The following is a 13,873-nucleotide window of genomic DNA, read 5'->3' as shown; positions in this document are numbered from 1 at the left end:
CAGGGGTGATGTCACTGTCTGCAGTATAAGCAAGTACACGCAGGTATGCCAAACAGGTATGCCACAGCATGACATTTATACTCATATTGGACAACATCTTTAATTTAGAAGAGGACTTTATATTTCCTGGTCAATGAAAGCCCCCTCAGTAGACTCCTGGGTCACATGACAGATCACATGCTCCACCAGACAGTAGTGAGTATTACACAATGTTTTCTTTAATTTTCACAATAGTTTCCTTTAATGAGTGAGCAGTACTGTATAGATAAGGACTTACATATTTTCCATTCATACAGTTGTATACTGAGGCTAATCTGGTTTAGTACCCTTCTCAAGGCAGTGTCTCAACCAGGATTTGAACCCATGACCTCCTTGTTATGAGACTTAATCCCCAGTCACCGAAATACACTGCTGCCCCATGCAGTAAGCTATCTGTACTGTATCTGTCATGAACCACTGCATCTAAATACTGGCTACTAGCACTGAACATGTTCTAACACTCAGCACGGATTGTCCAAAATGCATTACAGTCACTCTGAATATATTCACACTTTCCCTGCTGTTTGATTAAGAATGTCATTTGGAGCTGATTAGACACACAGTCTACGCGGGATGAACAAACCCAATTTAAAAACAGATTAATTAAAAAAAAATAGATTAGCGGTTTTCCTGTGGCTTTGTCAGCAGAGAGCCAAGGCTAGCAGACAGACAGATCATCTCTAATTGCCAGATGATTGGCTTTGAAGAACCCCGTCGAGATGGGATAGACACGATACAGAGCGAGGCCATTATACGCTGGCATGTGTGTGCACGGGCCATGCAAGGCAAAGGAGTAAACAACAGAATACGCCATGTCAGTGATGCGCTACAACTGAAAGATCTTAGCTACACTGTCTACAGCTGCAGAAACAGGAAGATCAGCCACTTCCCCCCTATTCTCTCCAGCCATTCCTACCTGAATGTGTGAAACTACCACAGGACACTGATACAAATGCCTTAGGTGAACACTGCATCCGGAGCATACCTTACACTCATCGATACAGCTAATAGGAACATGGCTGGGCTCACCCCACACCACGAACAGGACCACAAGCTAAAATGAATGCCCTCACTCAAGGTTTGTGACATTACACAAGGGCTTCACAATGAACAGGCAGGCCGAGCAGTAAGTACACATCCATTCAATAAATTATTACATTCATCACATCATTACATTCACTTCTTTAAATATCCTGACTGCATTAGTACAGCTTAAGAGCATCTTGCTCAAGTGTAGAATGGTTCCATCTAGGATGTGATACCATATCATACCCAGCTCCCTAATGGGTGCACCATGCCATAGCCCAAGATCCATCGGACTGCAGAGGAATGGAGCTCTGGCAGTGCTGGGCAGGTATAACAGCATTTAACAGACTGAGGGGAAAGGCTATTAAACTAAAATGGATAAAGTGAGGTACACAATACTTCATTCTGCACAGAGGAAGTCCTCTCAAGAAACACAGCGCTGTGTTCCTATTTGGATTCTATTGTTCTTGCTCATCAATACAATGCAAAAAAGTGGTCCATTCCTAGGAGAAACCTGTTTTTATTTTGTAACTTGTAGACACTTTCTTGGGGAATCATTTTTGAAGTTCCACAACAGCTCCTTGGCTCTCGCCGTTCATTTGTTGAACAAAGTTGTTTAATTATACTCTCTACAGGTAAAGGGGAAAGCTATTGATTCTTAGGCTTTCAGAACCTGACCCTGTGTCCCGCTGCATGTCTCCCTAGGCAAATACCTTGGATTGCGGTGCTAAAATGAGCAAGCGCTTCCAGGGAAGTTAATGTATTCCGTGAGCGGTTTCCCTGTCCAGTCCCTCTCCGGCAGCACGCTCTCTGCCGGGGTGAATTACTCCCTCCGAGGTTTGTTTTGTGGTTATTGCTGAAATGAGACCACGGCAAAACTTTCAACAGTAATCCCACAGCCTTTACCCACCAATCCTTTTTTTAAAAAAATATGCAACACTGCTCTGGCAACGGCATATATGAATTATTCACAGCCTTACAGCCTTATCCCAAGACTACATCCGAATAATTGAAGGAAACAAAAATTAATTAATCACACCGATAAGGAAACGAAAAGAGAGATTTTGAAACCTGAGAACAACGATGTTGGGTGAGAATGCTGGTGCTGCACAACGGAAATGACGGACCTAAATATAGAGCTTACTTCGGCTTACAGAAGGCACAAGTAGGCATATAACATATGTAGGCATGGGCATATGAGACTTGTGTATAAAACTGCACAGAGTCATGCCTTGACAGGATGTCATTAGGTGAAATGATATGCCAGGTGATGGAAGCACGACACCACCTGAGCTTCTGTAAACTTCACAGGGCACTCCTCATGGAAATGTTGAAAGGTACCCTGATTCACTACTAAGGCCGGCACCTGGAGACCCCACTGGGTGCTGGCAGACCAGTGCAGGGGAGCCCCTGGTTTCCTGTTCATCAGGATTCGTGGCTAACGGGGCTTTGGTGAAAACAAGCTTTTTGCTGAGGCAAGGCAGAGGCCCGACTCCACCTCCTCACACAAAAACACACAAATGTGCCTGCCCATACACAAACACACACGAACACATACATGAACACATTACATGCGCACTTGCGCACATGCACACACACACAAACACACACAGGCACGCACACCACCCCCACGCCAGAGACACTTGTGCTAATGAGGAAATGTGGAGAGCAGGATTAATTAGGGCCTATTCTGCTGAGGGGGGAACAGTCTGAACCTCCCCTACTCTCAAAGACGCTCTCCAGGGCCAAGGGAAAGACAGCAACTGGCCTCACTTTAGACAGTCTTAGGCTGCAACGGGTGAATGGGTTTTGCTAGAGGGAGTCTGGGAAACTTTTACAGCTGCTATTGAGGAACTCTGAGTGAAGGGCAGCTCTGCAAGACAGATAATGTGAGGGCTGATTCTGTCAAATATCTGGCTGATCCATAAGCAAGTAACACTTGCAGCCCTGCTGAGATAAATCAGAAAGAACACATAGTAGAACTATGAGCCAGAACAACTCCAAATCCCAACTATGGACAGTAGTAGTGTTGCTTTGAATGGGCAGACTTTAAGAATGTCGAGCAAGATGCTGCTGTGAGGCAGATCCATGGACAGAGGATGTAAGCTATTTTTACAATGACTTTGGTCACTTATCAAGGCCCAACATTGCACAACATTTTATCTACAGATTTCATTCCCAGCATGTTAGCATGAAGACATCAGTCTTCCAGAGCGCTATGTTCCAAATTCAGCTTGCAGTCTTTTCACTTCCTAAATGTGTGACAAATCTCTTACTTTGCAGAGCAATCAAAACCCTTATGAAAAATCAATGCATCAATCAGACCCATTTCTCTCTCTCCGCAGCCCAATTTGTTGATGTGTCCTGCTCTGGGCATGCTGATTGGTTGTCGTGACACTCTCGCAAGCCGCTCCCTAAATCAGTGTGACCTCCTCCTGTTGCCTCACTCGACCCATACTAACAAGCAATTACAAATCCAGGGCCCGTCTTGCCCAAGTCCTCCTTACCGGCCTTTAGGAGAATTAATTACCCCAGAACGACAGTCGGCCTCACGCCACAGTGCTCCATCAGCTCCACTTAGCATTGCTATTCAGCTGCCCAAATAAAACAGTGGGTGCACACTAACGGTCAGTTACAATTTGAACAGACTCTCTGAAAAGCACATGTGCACTTGTGTACAGTATCACAGCTACTCACTTCGGTACAACACGTTCAAATGGATTCTGTTCAGTATTCCAAACAACCAAGTAATACAATTAAATAGTGATCCTGCTGGTTACTGAGTCATTTACAATATAAATACTATTTTATATTTTTACATAAACATGGAAATATTTTTCCTATTATTATACAAATGATATATTCCTGGGAGCTCAAAATGATTAATTAATGTGCTGTGAAACAATTGTCCAGTATCATAAAATGATACCCATGGATTGTCTTTTGCTGGACATATCCAGCAAGCAAATATAAGGTCCCTGAAAGATTCATGAGTATTTGGCATATCCTACCAAACACTTTCATTTTTAAAAGAATTTTAAGAACTATTTTTGGGCAGCAGCAAGAATGTGTTATTTTAGTGTAGTACAGTTAACATGTTGACCTATAATATTTAGTATGGAACAGCCTAAGGAAAAGAGCCAACACAGCAAAACCATATTTACAGCATCTGTGAGTTGATTTGCTTTTGTTGAGGGCCACAGAAAACCACAGAAAACAAATGTTGTTCAAGACGTTGTGCAAAAAGCATCATACAAACACTTGTATAAGATGATACTATTGCCTGTATATCCTTTTTTTCTTCTAATACAGAGCAAGAATCCTGAAAGTTATTATATGGTACCACTTGAATCCGTGTAATTACAATGATAACTACTTCAGGTTGTTACTCTGCAGCTACATTGTAGCTGATCTGGAATACAACTTTATTCCCATCACAACAGAAGTGTAACAATGCAAACATTGTTATAAGTTACTACTTGTTGGGTACATACACAAATGCAGTTACACCATGTAACAGCATCTGTTTCTTGCTTTGTTGTTACATAAGTAATTATTATTATACATATGATGTATAATTACACTTTGGTGCTAGCCTCTTCTGTTACCATACAAAAAATGTAACCAAAACATTTGTTTCGGATTATTCAAAATGAGTCATTGTTAGGCTGTATGTGTTCTCACAGGGAGAGTTGTGTTTTTATGAGGCTGATGGCTTTGCATTCAGGCACTACATGACAAAATAAAGACAGAGGGGTTCCGCAATGTGTCAGTCAGGGGTCCCTGCACTGCAGCAGCAAGGGCTTTCATTCTCTCGAGTAATTCGGTCAATCACACCTCTGATTGTTTCTTTAATTAGTTACGTGAATCTGTTTTTAAACACCTCTGGTTCCTGGTTTGCTTTCTCAAGGTTGAATGAGCATTTCTTTCTTTTCTTTCCAAGCCACCTGGGTACTGGTGCCATTATATCTCATGATAAAAGACCTGGATGGGGACACATCTATCGCAATCCACGACTGCTTCTTTTTGCGAGTTATGTCTCAGGTTTGGCTCCTGCGTGAGAAGAGAATGGAAAAGAAGTGCAACAGTATCCATGGTCAGGTCGTCAGTGCTGGCGCGATTACAGGACAAGGCCACAGGTCAAACACAATGTCAACCATGTGTGGACTGGACTTGCATAGAGTCATTTCGTGAAATTAAAACTTGAGGTAACGTCTGCCTTGCAGTCAGAGTTTCCCCAAACACTCAGGGAAATGCAAAGAGAATTAAAAGCAAAAACCAAGAAGGACACTGCGGGTGTGGTCCGATGTGCACAAAAGGTCACTTGGAGAGTTTTAGAGGGCTCTGAACGATAAACCCAACAAAGGGCTAGAATGAATATTAACAGTGCTCCATCAAAAACTGCTGATTCAGTTAAGCCCTTCTTAAGTCGGATGGCGTGCCCTTAAGATGGAAATTAAACTGCAACACTTGTTAAAGCAGCATTCGTGATCTGCATATTTTGAACAGTTTGGTTAGGGCACGGAAGTGGGGAAACCAGCATGGAATATGCATAGGCTTTTAACATAACCCTACTTCATTTATGAAACTCATGTCTTTTCATTCGGACACTGCATGACAACAAAACAAAGACTAAGGGGTTCTGCAATATGTCAGTCGCAGGGCCCTGCTCTGCGGTAACAAGGGCCTTCATTCTCTTTGAATGCAGACATCAATTTGGCAGGGCACTAAAGTAGAAATCAGCATGCAGCATGTGTAGGCTTTTAAGTTAAGTCTACTCTATTTTGTTTAGTACAGAAATCCGATCATAATTAACCTAGCCATTATGCCACTGTGAGCTCCCTCATCCAACAGCGCTGAAATAGTGGATATAAATAGAACCAGTCCCAAGTGTTAACGTTTATTTCTGGGAAACAGAAAAGACACACTATTCAAGGTACCTGTTGGACCATAGTCTTATATTGAGGAAGCTATGGGTTTGTTGAAAGAAGGGGAGAGAATATTTTCACACTATCTAGTCTTATGGCAGAAACCAGCTTCACTCACCCACTTTTGTAAGTTTAGGTATTTGTGTGCAGTATAGAATTTGACAATAAACAAACTTATAGTATACAGTATATATAACTTATAGTACAGTATATATAGTATATAGTGTATATAATATATTCTATAGTGCATAATGTGACATATCACATTGATGAGTTTATTTTGCATATTTGTTTACTTTGACAAAAATAAACAAAACAGACCAAAATGCATATAGTACATTATGACAACTCAAAATGTAAGCATTATATTTAGTACTTTACAATATATTCATATTTCATCAGAGCAATGGGTTTTTGCATGAAATGGGTGTGTGCATGTAGGCCCCATAGTGAAAAAGAAACATGATAGCATGTGTCTATCACACACAAATGAGCTTAGAATGATTTCACACTCATCCATCAAAATACCTATACTTCTAAAGGAGGTTTCCCTTGCAGAATATATCTAATCTTAAATGTGTGCTTATGTGTATGTCTGCCCAGTATGTTGTGCCTATATGCCCATATGACAGCCGTGTAAAAATGAATTCCAATGTATGCACTGAATATCTATAAATGACAATAAACAAAATCAAATCTAATCTATCAGATAACATCTGCTGGGCAGATTTACAAACTGAACTTGTTTTTATTAGTGTGGATCCCCTGAAAAGTTGGTTGAATGTCCACCTACCATCAAATTCCAAATGACATCTACAAAATCATGTTGCTGCAAAAATGTTCCTGTTTCAACAGTAATTTTTCAAGTTGCAAAAAAGATGACAATCTGAGGATCGATCAAATGTGACCTTAATATGTAATGTAGTGCTTCATAGGTGAATTCAGTATTCCTAAGTATCTGTGTTGACAAAATATATTAAGCCTAACCATAGCATGTTCTTTTGAAAAGTATAAGCCCATTGAATCAACAACTTGATGAAGAGGACGTATTTTTTAAGTAAGTGTCATTGTGCTGGCACACCCCACATATACAGCAGAAGAATTCTTCCTCCCCCCCCTTGTGAATGAACATTAGCAGCACAACAAAAAAGCCAACTGCGGCAGCCACACACCTGTTTTACAGCCCTGCTAATTAGACAGGTGAGGCTCGTTAACCAATAGCTGGCCTTCTCACGTACACATTTCTCACACAGACACACAATTACCTGGTCTGAAGATAAGGGTTGATTGAATGGAAAACAACAGAGGCTCCTCATTTATGCAAAACATTCACCACACGCTTATTAATGTACAATTAAAAAACGTAACTGCTTACACATTTCTCCCAAAGTAGGTTGCAATCAATTCAGTGGCAGGCCAGTTCTGCATGCATTCCCTTTGCAGAGCCAAAACAATATAAATTGACCTGTTTAAATGAACCCTGTAAGATCATTACTCATGCTCGGTGATGTAAAAAATCAAATGAGAGCTCAGTTGTTTAGGTGGTTCACGCCCTTTTACAGACAAAAGCAATCAGTTGTCTCTTTGAAAGCAAAGGCGCAGCTGAGATCAGACCCCTCCCACTCAATGAGGCGAAACATCAGGAGTCACCTGTGCTAATCAGGGAGGCAGGAAAGGCAGGCGGAAACGTCAGCCCAAATCACTGAAGCCCGAACGGCTTTCTCTTTGACAGAGGAGCACCAGGACGGGCACTCTGATGGACAGGCCTTGTCCCCCGATTCATCAGCCTCCACAATTATGCAGGACTGATGGCTCCCTTTTTAGACAACATCAATGCATTAACGCCTCAGAGCAAAAGTGCCGCCAGTCGCGAAAGGAAACCCCTTGAAAAATGACAGGCAGAGCGTGGCGGTCACACACAAACACTTAAGTAAAAAAGCTCTTCCAGAGCATGAAGGAGTCCATAAAAACAACAGCAGCGGCTTGGTCTGAAAACATAATGAAGAAGCCGTCCACTCTTCGAATCACGGCCGCCAAGCTCGCATGACCAGACAGGACCAAGAGAAAGCGCAATCCCACAAGGGGGTGACGGTAACCCCCACAGCTCTGTTGTACCACAGATTCCCTGTCCGCTCTGCCATGTTCATCCCACTCTGTTCAGGTGTAGCCATCACAGACTAGCATTTTGCATAACATGGCGGGAGAATATACATATTCATGAGAGTGATGAATGTTACTCAAATACGAGCGGTGACTCAGCCCTATCTGTGACAGTTTGCATTTCAGAATGTGGTCTGACATGATCTGGGAGTGGAGCAAAGCTGAGTGCACCTGCTACATCCATACGGTGAGCAGGTGTGTCGTCTGAGGAAGCTACATTGACCATATTTTCATTTATTGGTCTTCTTTGAGAGGTTATGTCCCTTAGTTCAAGTGAAATATAATTTATGCAGTTAATGCTACATATTGTTTTTGGGTGGTGGGGGAATTTAACAGACTTAAAATAGAAGCAATAATGCAAAGTCCAAATGAGCTTTCAACTATTTATACTTCATGTGGCACCACCCTGTACGTCTGCACATGGAAACTATTCTTATACTGAAATAATGGGGGATATGTGGGAGAGGGCTTCCTGTTTTCCGCCCTGAAGGAGCTACTGGGAAAGAAGCACAATGAGCAGAGGAATTTGGCGGAAGAGTAGCTGGCAGTGGTGGAGAGGGGGTGACAGTGATGTGCAGGACATCTGATCTGTGAGGGAACAAGAACCCAACAACACCCCCCCCACACACACCACACACACACCACACACACACACCACACACACACACCACACACACACACACACACACACACACACTTGTTGCCACCCAAATCTGATCACATCCAATTTAGTGAAAACTTTCACACAAGATACCTCAGCCTTTTCTCAATGAGGTGCACATTCACAGTCTTGTCTTAACTTCAAATAATGGAATTCAGCAAGTTTTACTATTTTTTTCAAGCTCACAGAACATTGAGTTTAGCAGCTGATTCAATCACAAAGGAAAACGCTGACAGAAAACAGAAGCGACAGAAAGTGTAACACTTGCTTAAATTTGTAATTGAAAATTCAAAATTAAAGACAAAGAGCATCCAGTGAGATTTAATACAGCCCACTGATCCGTATCCCACCTGCATCATTTTGATTGACAACAGACTAGTCCAGTCAGAATTCCTTACAAAATTACATGTACACAGTAAAATGTGTGATCAAAACATTTTATAAGCTGTATGTTTGCATGAACCTCTGGATCACATTTTCAGAGGAGAAAACTTTAAAATTATTCAGTGGTGATTTCATCATTACACAGAGGCTACTGTACAGTGATATTAACACTGTCAGCACATGCTGAATTCACTTGGCTTGATTGACTTTACTGATCATCTTACCTTCTTGAGAAGAGAAGACGGATTTACAGTTCTACTGTCCTTTTGTCCTTGGTCCTGAAATAGAGGTGGATTTCTGAAATTAATCAACTTTCCTGAATAATTATATGAGGCATTCAGACCAATCTATCAGGCGAAAGACACACAAAAGAACATTGTATTACTTATGCCAAACCCAGGTTATTTTCTTGAGATGAATTTTCCCCCTTTTTTCTGGGGACATAACATGAAGGGCCGAACAAAGTGATTGACCTAATGGTTGATCGGACGGGCTTTAACTGCATGCAATTAACAAACAGTGCATTTTTTCAATACATTAAACCTGTATCAAAATGTGCAGAGGAGGCCTTCAAAAGTTTGTATTTTCATGTGGAGGTAGCTCATACAAAACCTGGTAACAGCACTCAAATGTCTGCCACATAGTACACAGAGGAAAAGATGTTCTATTGATCTTGGCTTTGTATGCCTGGGGGGACGGGGGGCACTACAAAAGAGCCCCCCACCCCAAATCTGTCCACCAACTGCACCCTGCTGATACTGGCTGCAACTAAGGGGCTGAGACAAGACAAAGGAACAGGCCGGACCAGATGTAGCACAGGGGAGGGGGGCATGAGATCTGAAAGGCGCCAAGGGGGGGGGGGGGGGGGGGGGTGATAGGGTCGGGCACTGTGCCCGCCGTTAGGCCGAGGTGTGCAGACGCGCCAGCCAATCCAGGCTTCCTCTCTGTTCCTCTGCCGTTTGGACAGGTACTCCACAAGGGGGTCCCACGCTCCCGCAGAGAGCGAGAGATTGGGAGAGGAAAGCAGATTTTTGCAATTGGCACATTTACGTGGCGTTGTACCCATCCAACAGAGTGAACGCCCAGGGGGGAAATCCAGAGCCAGATCCAGGTTTTGGGCCACCTTTTCACACAAGCCTTTGAACTATACTGGAGGCTCACGAAGCTCAGGTCAACCAAGAGAGAGAGAGAGAGACCTCACAGCCATCACGGTTCTAGCAGCAATATTACTGTTTTAAGCCCAGCAAGGCCTCCTAGGTAATACAATGAAGCCAGAATTCACGTAACATGAAAAACTGCCATTGTGAAAATATGAAATTGCTGTATCTATTGGTACTTTCTGTCACATGTTAAAGTGATGCTGGGCCGTGATACCTTTCAGCAACAATGCCAAAATGTTGTCACAAGGCAGCACTCGAACCATGTCTGAAAGTCACTTTTTGATGTTACCGGGCCATGTTGTGACTTTGGTCTGAACATTCAACCCACTTTCATTGCTCAGAATTGCCAGGGTATTACATGTGTGGAATGCTGCCAGAAGGTTAAAAAAATATAACGTTGTGTGAAAGCTGTGTTTAAGACCCTCTATCACACTGTGACTGATTCAGCTGACCTAGATTTTCACGACTTTAAATGTCACAAGCACGGAATGCAACTTTATTCTTTCAGCTGCGTTTCCACTCTGCTTAGCATTCAGCGACAGTGGTGGGAGCTGCTTCATGGCCAGTCCTGAAGGACAGGTGTACGAAGGTGGGAGCTGGAGACATTAGCGCGTGATGGAACACAGAGGGAAACAGGCGCTAACACCCCCTGATTGCAATGCATCGCCATGGTGATGGCCCGTTCCAATGCATGCCCGTGAGAGGTCATTCTGTCAGTGTTATTGAGAAGATCCAAATGACCTATCCCAACCTGAAAGTCACCATAGTTCTACCATACAGTGCAAATATTCTTAAAGAATACTCAGGGGTATATTCAGAAGGATCATTGCGGGTTTACATTACATTACATTACATGCATTTAGCAGACACTCTTATCCAGAGTGACTTCCATCGCAAAGGTTTAGCTCAAGAATTATTCCACATCATAATCCAATTTGAATTATGTCATGTCCGACTACACTTTGTCTCTGTTGTCTATTTTATTTTCAAATAGGTGCCTTATAAATGATATAAATGAATATGAAAACAGCTCATTCACTTGCTCGGTTTAAGGCAATTGTACATTTGAAATATTCGGCTTAATTGCACCGAGAAAGGAGTCTAGAATTTGTAAAATGCAACAGTTTAAACTGCAGGAGCAGAAGGGCATGCATTCCTAAACAGGCATGCAAATGAACCGCTTGAGGGGATAATTGATCTCTGGTTTTATCAAACAAGCGAAGGGCAGAACACCCTTGGAAAGAAAAAGCAATTTCAATGAGCAAATAAAAATATTGAATTTGAGGCTTGCAGTGACTGGTAATGCAGTTACTTCAGAATGAGAGACATGGCAGCAGGCCTTCTGAGGTTGGAAGAGTTCTACAGCCGGAAGGGGAATTTGACCTCACTTACATATGTACATAATACATATATAATACAAAATGTAACATAAAACAATAGACATCTCAAGGTTGTGGACTTGTTGTATATCATGGTCGCAACCCGTGAATAGTGTATTAGCTCAGCTAATGGCATTTTGAAATCACAACCTTTTGCTTTGTGTAATGCTCAAATTGAAACAGGCGTCTCATCTGTCTAAATATGGCTCCTTTGCCCATTATTTCAGCAGAGATCTAAATATGTCTAAGAAACTCCAGATAGATTAGGTAATTGAGAGAATAAGCAGCATGTCGCAGGTTTGAATGTTGGGTATGGCATAGCCACAACAGCCTCGAGCATAGTACTAAGCCTGAAGTGTTTCAGTAGAAATCCTACTCTATAAATGGTTAATATGGTGCATGTCAGACAAGTCAAACCATGCAAGAGCAAGAGTGAAAAGTAATGCAGTGTAATGATGATGTTCTTGTTCCAAGTCACCGAATCACTCTATTGGTTCTAGGAGATCTTCCCACTCTAAGGTTTAAGCTTGTAGCCTGATGTTTTTTAGGTGAACCCACCGACAGCCATGGACCCACCAACCCAAGAACAGTCATGTTCAGAATCTGGATTCCCTTCAGTAAATGGCTACCATCTTATCTCAGATGGCTCTTGGCAGCTCCTGATTCAGGGTGTTTTCAGGGGCATGTTGCAGTAGACAATTCACTTATCTCTATGGCATGTGGATTAGCTGGACATGCCAGGCACACTGAAAGGGCTGAGCTATCTGGGTAATATACATGGATCAGAGAACTTTCGGTCCCTGTTTAACTTTCAGGCCTGCTTAACTGCTCTCTAGAGACCAAATAACACACGACTGACAAAAAATTAGTGAATTACATCATTCAATTTCTCAGCTGGTCACCCACATAAATGGCAAATAAGGGTGGTTCCATCTGAATTACTATCTATTCATACATTTAATCATACATTTACTGAAATAGCTCACATTCAGTACCTTACTTACAACAGCAGTGTTCAAACCCAGAATTCACACCCCATTGGAATCCACATGCCCCCTCCCCAGTAAATCCAGTTTCCTAACCATGCTGTGCTCTCCTTTCTGAAAGCCAAGATGACTTCCAACTGTCACACAACATAAAATAATCATAAAATGAGCCACTGCTGCAGAATGTTCTGGGTTCTCTAATCTCATTAAGGGATTATTTATCATCGCAGTGTTTGAAACAGCAGGTCCGATCCAGCCCACCTGCTCCTTATATTTGGCTCAGAACCAACCTCCTACCGGTTTGCCTTTTTTTTCAGAAAAATGTACAAATCATTTCATTAGGAATTGTGGGAAAACAGACGGCAGGCAGAGAATATGATATGGGTCCATCAGCATATGTGATGTTCTTGACCACAAAATGGTAATGGGGATGTAGAGGCGTTGCCTCTTAAACACAGAGCAAATTAGCTTCCACAGCAATCCAAAAATGGATGAATTTTACGGCTTGTTTTTTTCCTTCTTTGATATACACTCTTATGTCTCCACCATTACTTTTTATCTTTGCCATTTCAAAAGGAAATTGACAGCTGGCTTGCGCCTAAGAGCTGGTCCAGAAATAGCCGCGGTGAATTTCAAAGATGTGCGAGAATTTTAACGGCTTCCTGTCGAAGCTGAACATAAAAGGAGACTGCTGTTCCAGAAGAAAAAAAATCAGAGACAAATAAGATGACCAGGCATGCTGCTCATATTTATTACATCATATATCTGTGGTGGCAGAATTCCAGTAGGGAATAAAACAGAAGGGTAGGCCCTCAGTGATTAATTAGCCCCCTGAAGTCGCACACTTAAACAATCTCACGAGTATGTGCTTGTCTCCGCCCTGTTGGGTCCCTCTAAACAACTACATGATCATTTGAATGTCTCAAATGAATACTAATTAATCAGATTCCTAATTAATGTAATTGAGCATGACAGGGTGTTTTTTTGCCTGCAACTGGAAGAAGGGACCTTAGAAACAACAGAAGCCCTTGTGCACTCGCTCATATGCTCCCTAAGTGGGTGAATGGTTCTTGCAATAACAATGTTTACCCACTAGAGGGCGAGAAGGTAATCAAGGTGGTCACAGTCATATGAACAGAGTCTGTTGTTA

At 42.2% G+C, this 13,873-nt stretch overlaps 1 protein-coding gene across 2 annotated transcripts in view; it reads right to left on the bottom strand.

The window, feature by feature from the left end:
* LOC118770124 (SH3 and multiple ankyrin repeat domains protein 3-like) overlaps positions 1-13,873 on the bottom strand; it is a 289,110-nt gene that overhangs the window by 246,420 nt on the left and 28,817 nt on the right. For both annotated transcript variants that reach the window (XM_036517579.1, XM_036517580.1), the window contains exon 2: positions 9,423-9,476. The gene's annotated coding sequence lies outside the window, so the exon portion shown is untranslated. The remainder of the gene's footprint in view (positions 1-9,422; positions 9,477-13,873) is intronic.

This window comes from Megalops cyprinoides, chromosome 23 (assembly GCF_013368585.1).
Source record: "Megalops cyprinoides isolate fMegCyp1 chromosome 23, fMegCyp1.pri, whole genome shotgun sequence".
NCBI lineage: Eukaryota > Metazoa > Chordata > Actinopteri > Elopiformes > Megalopidae > Megalops > Megalops cyprinoides.
Note: the sequence above shows the minus strand (reverse complement) of the source record. Positions and strands in the feature narration are given on the sequence as shown.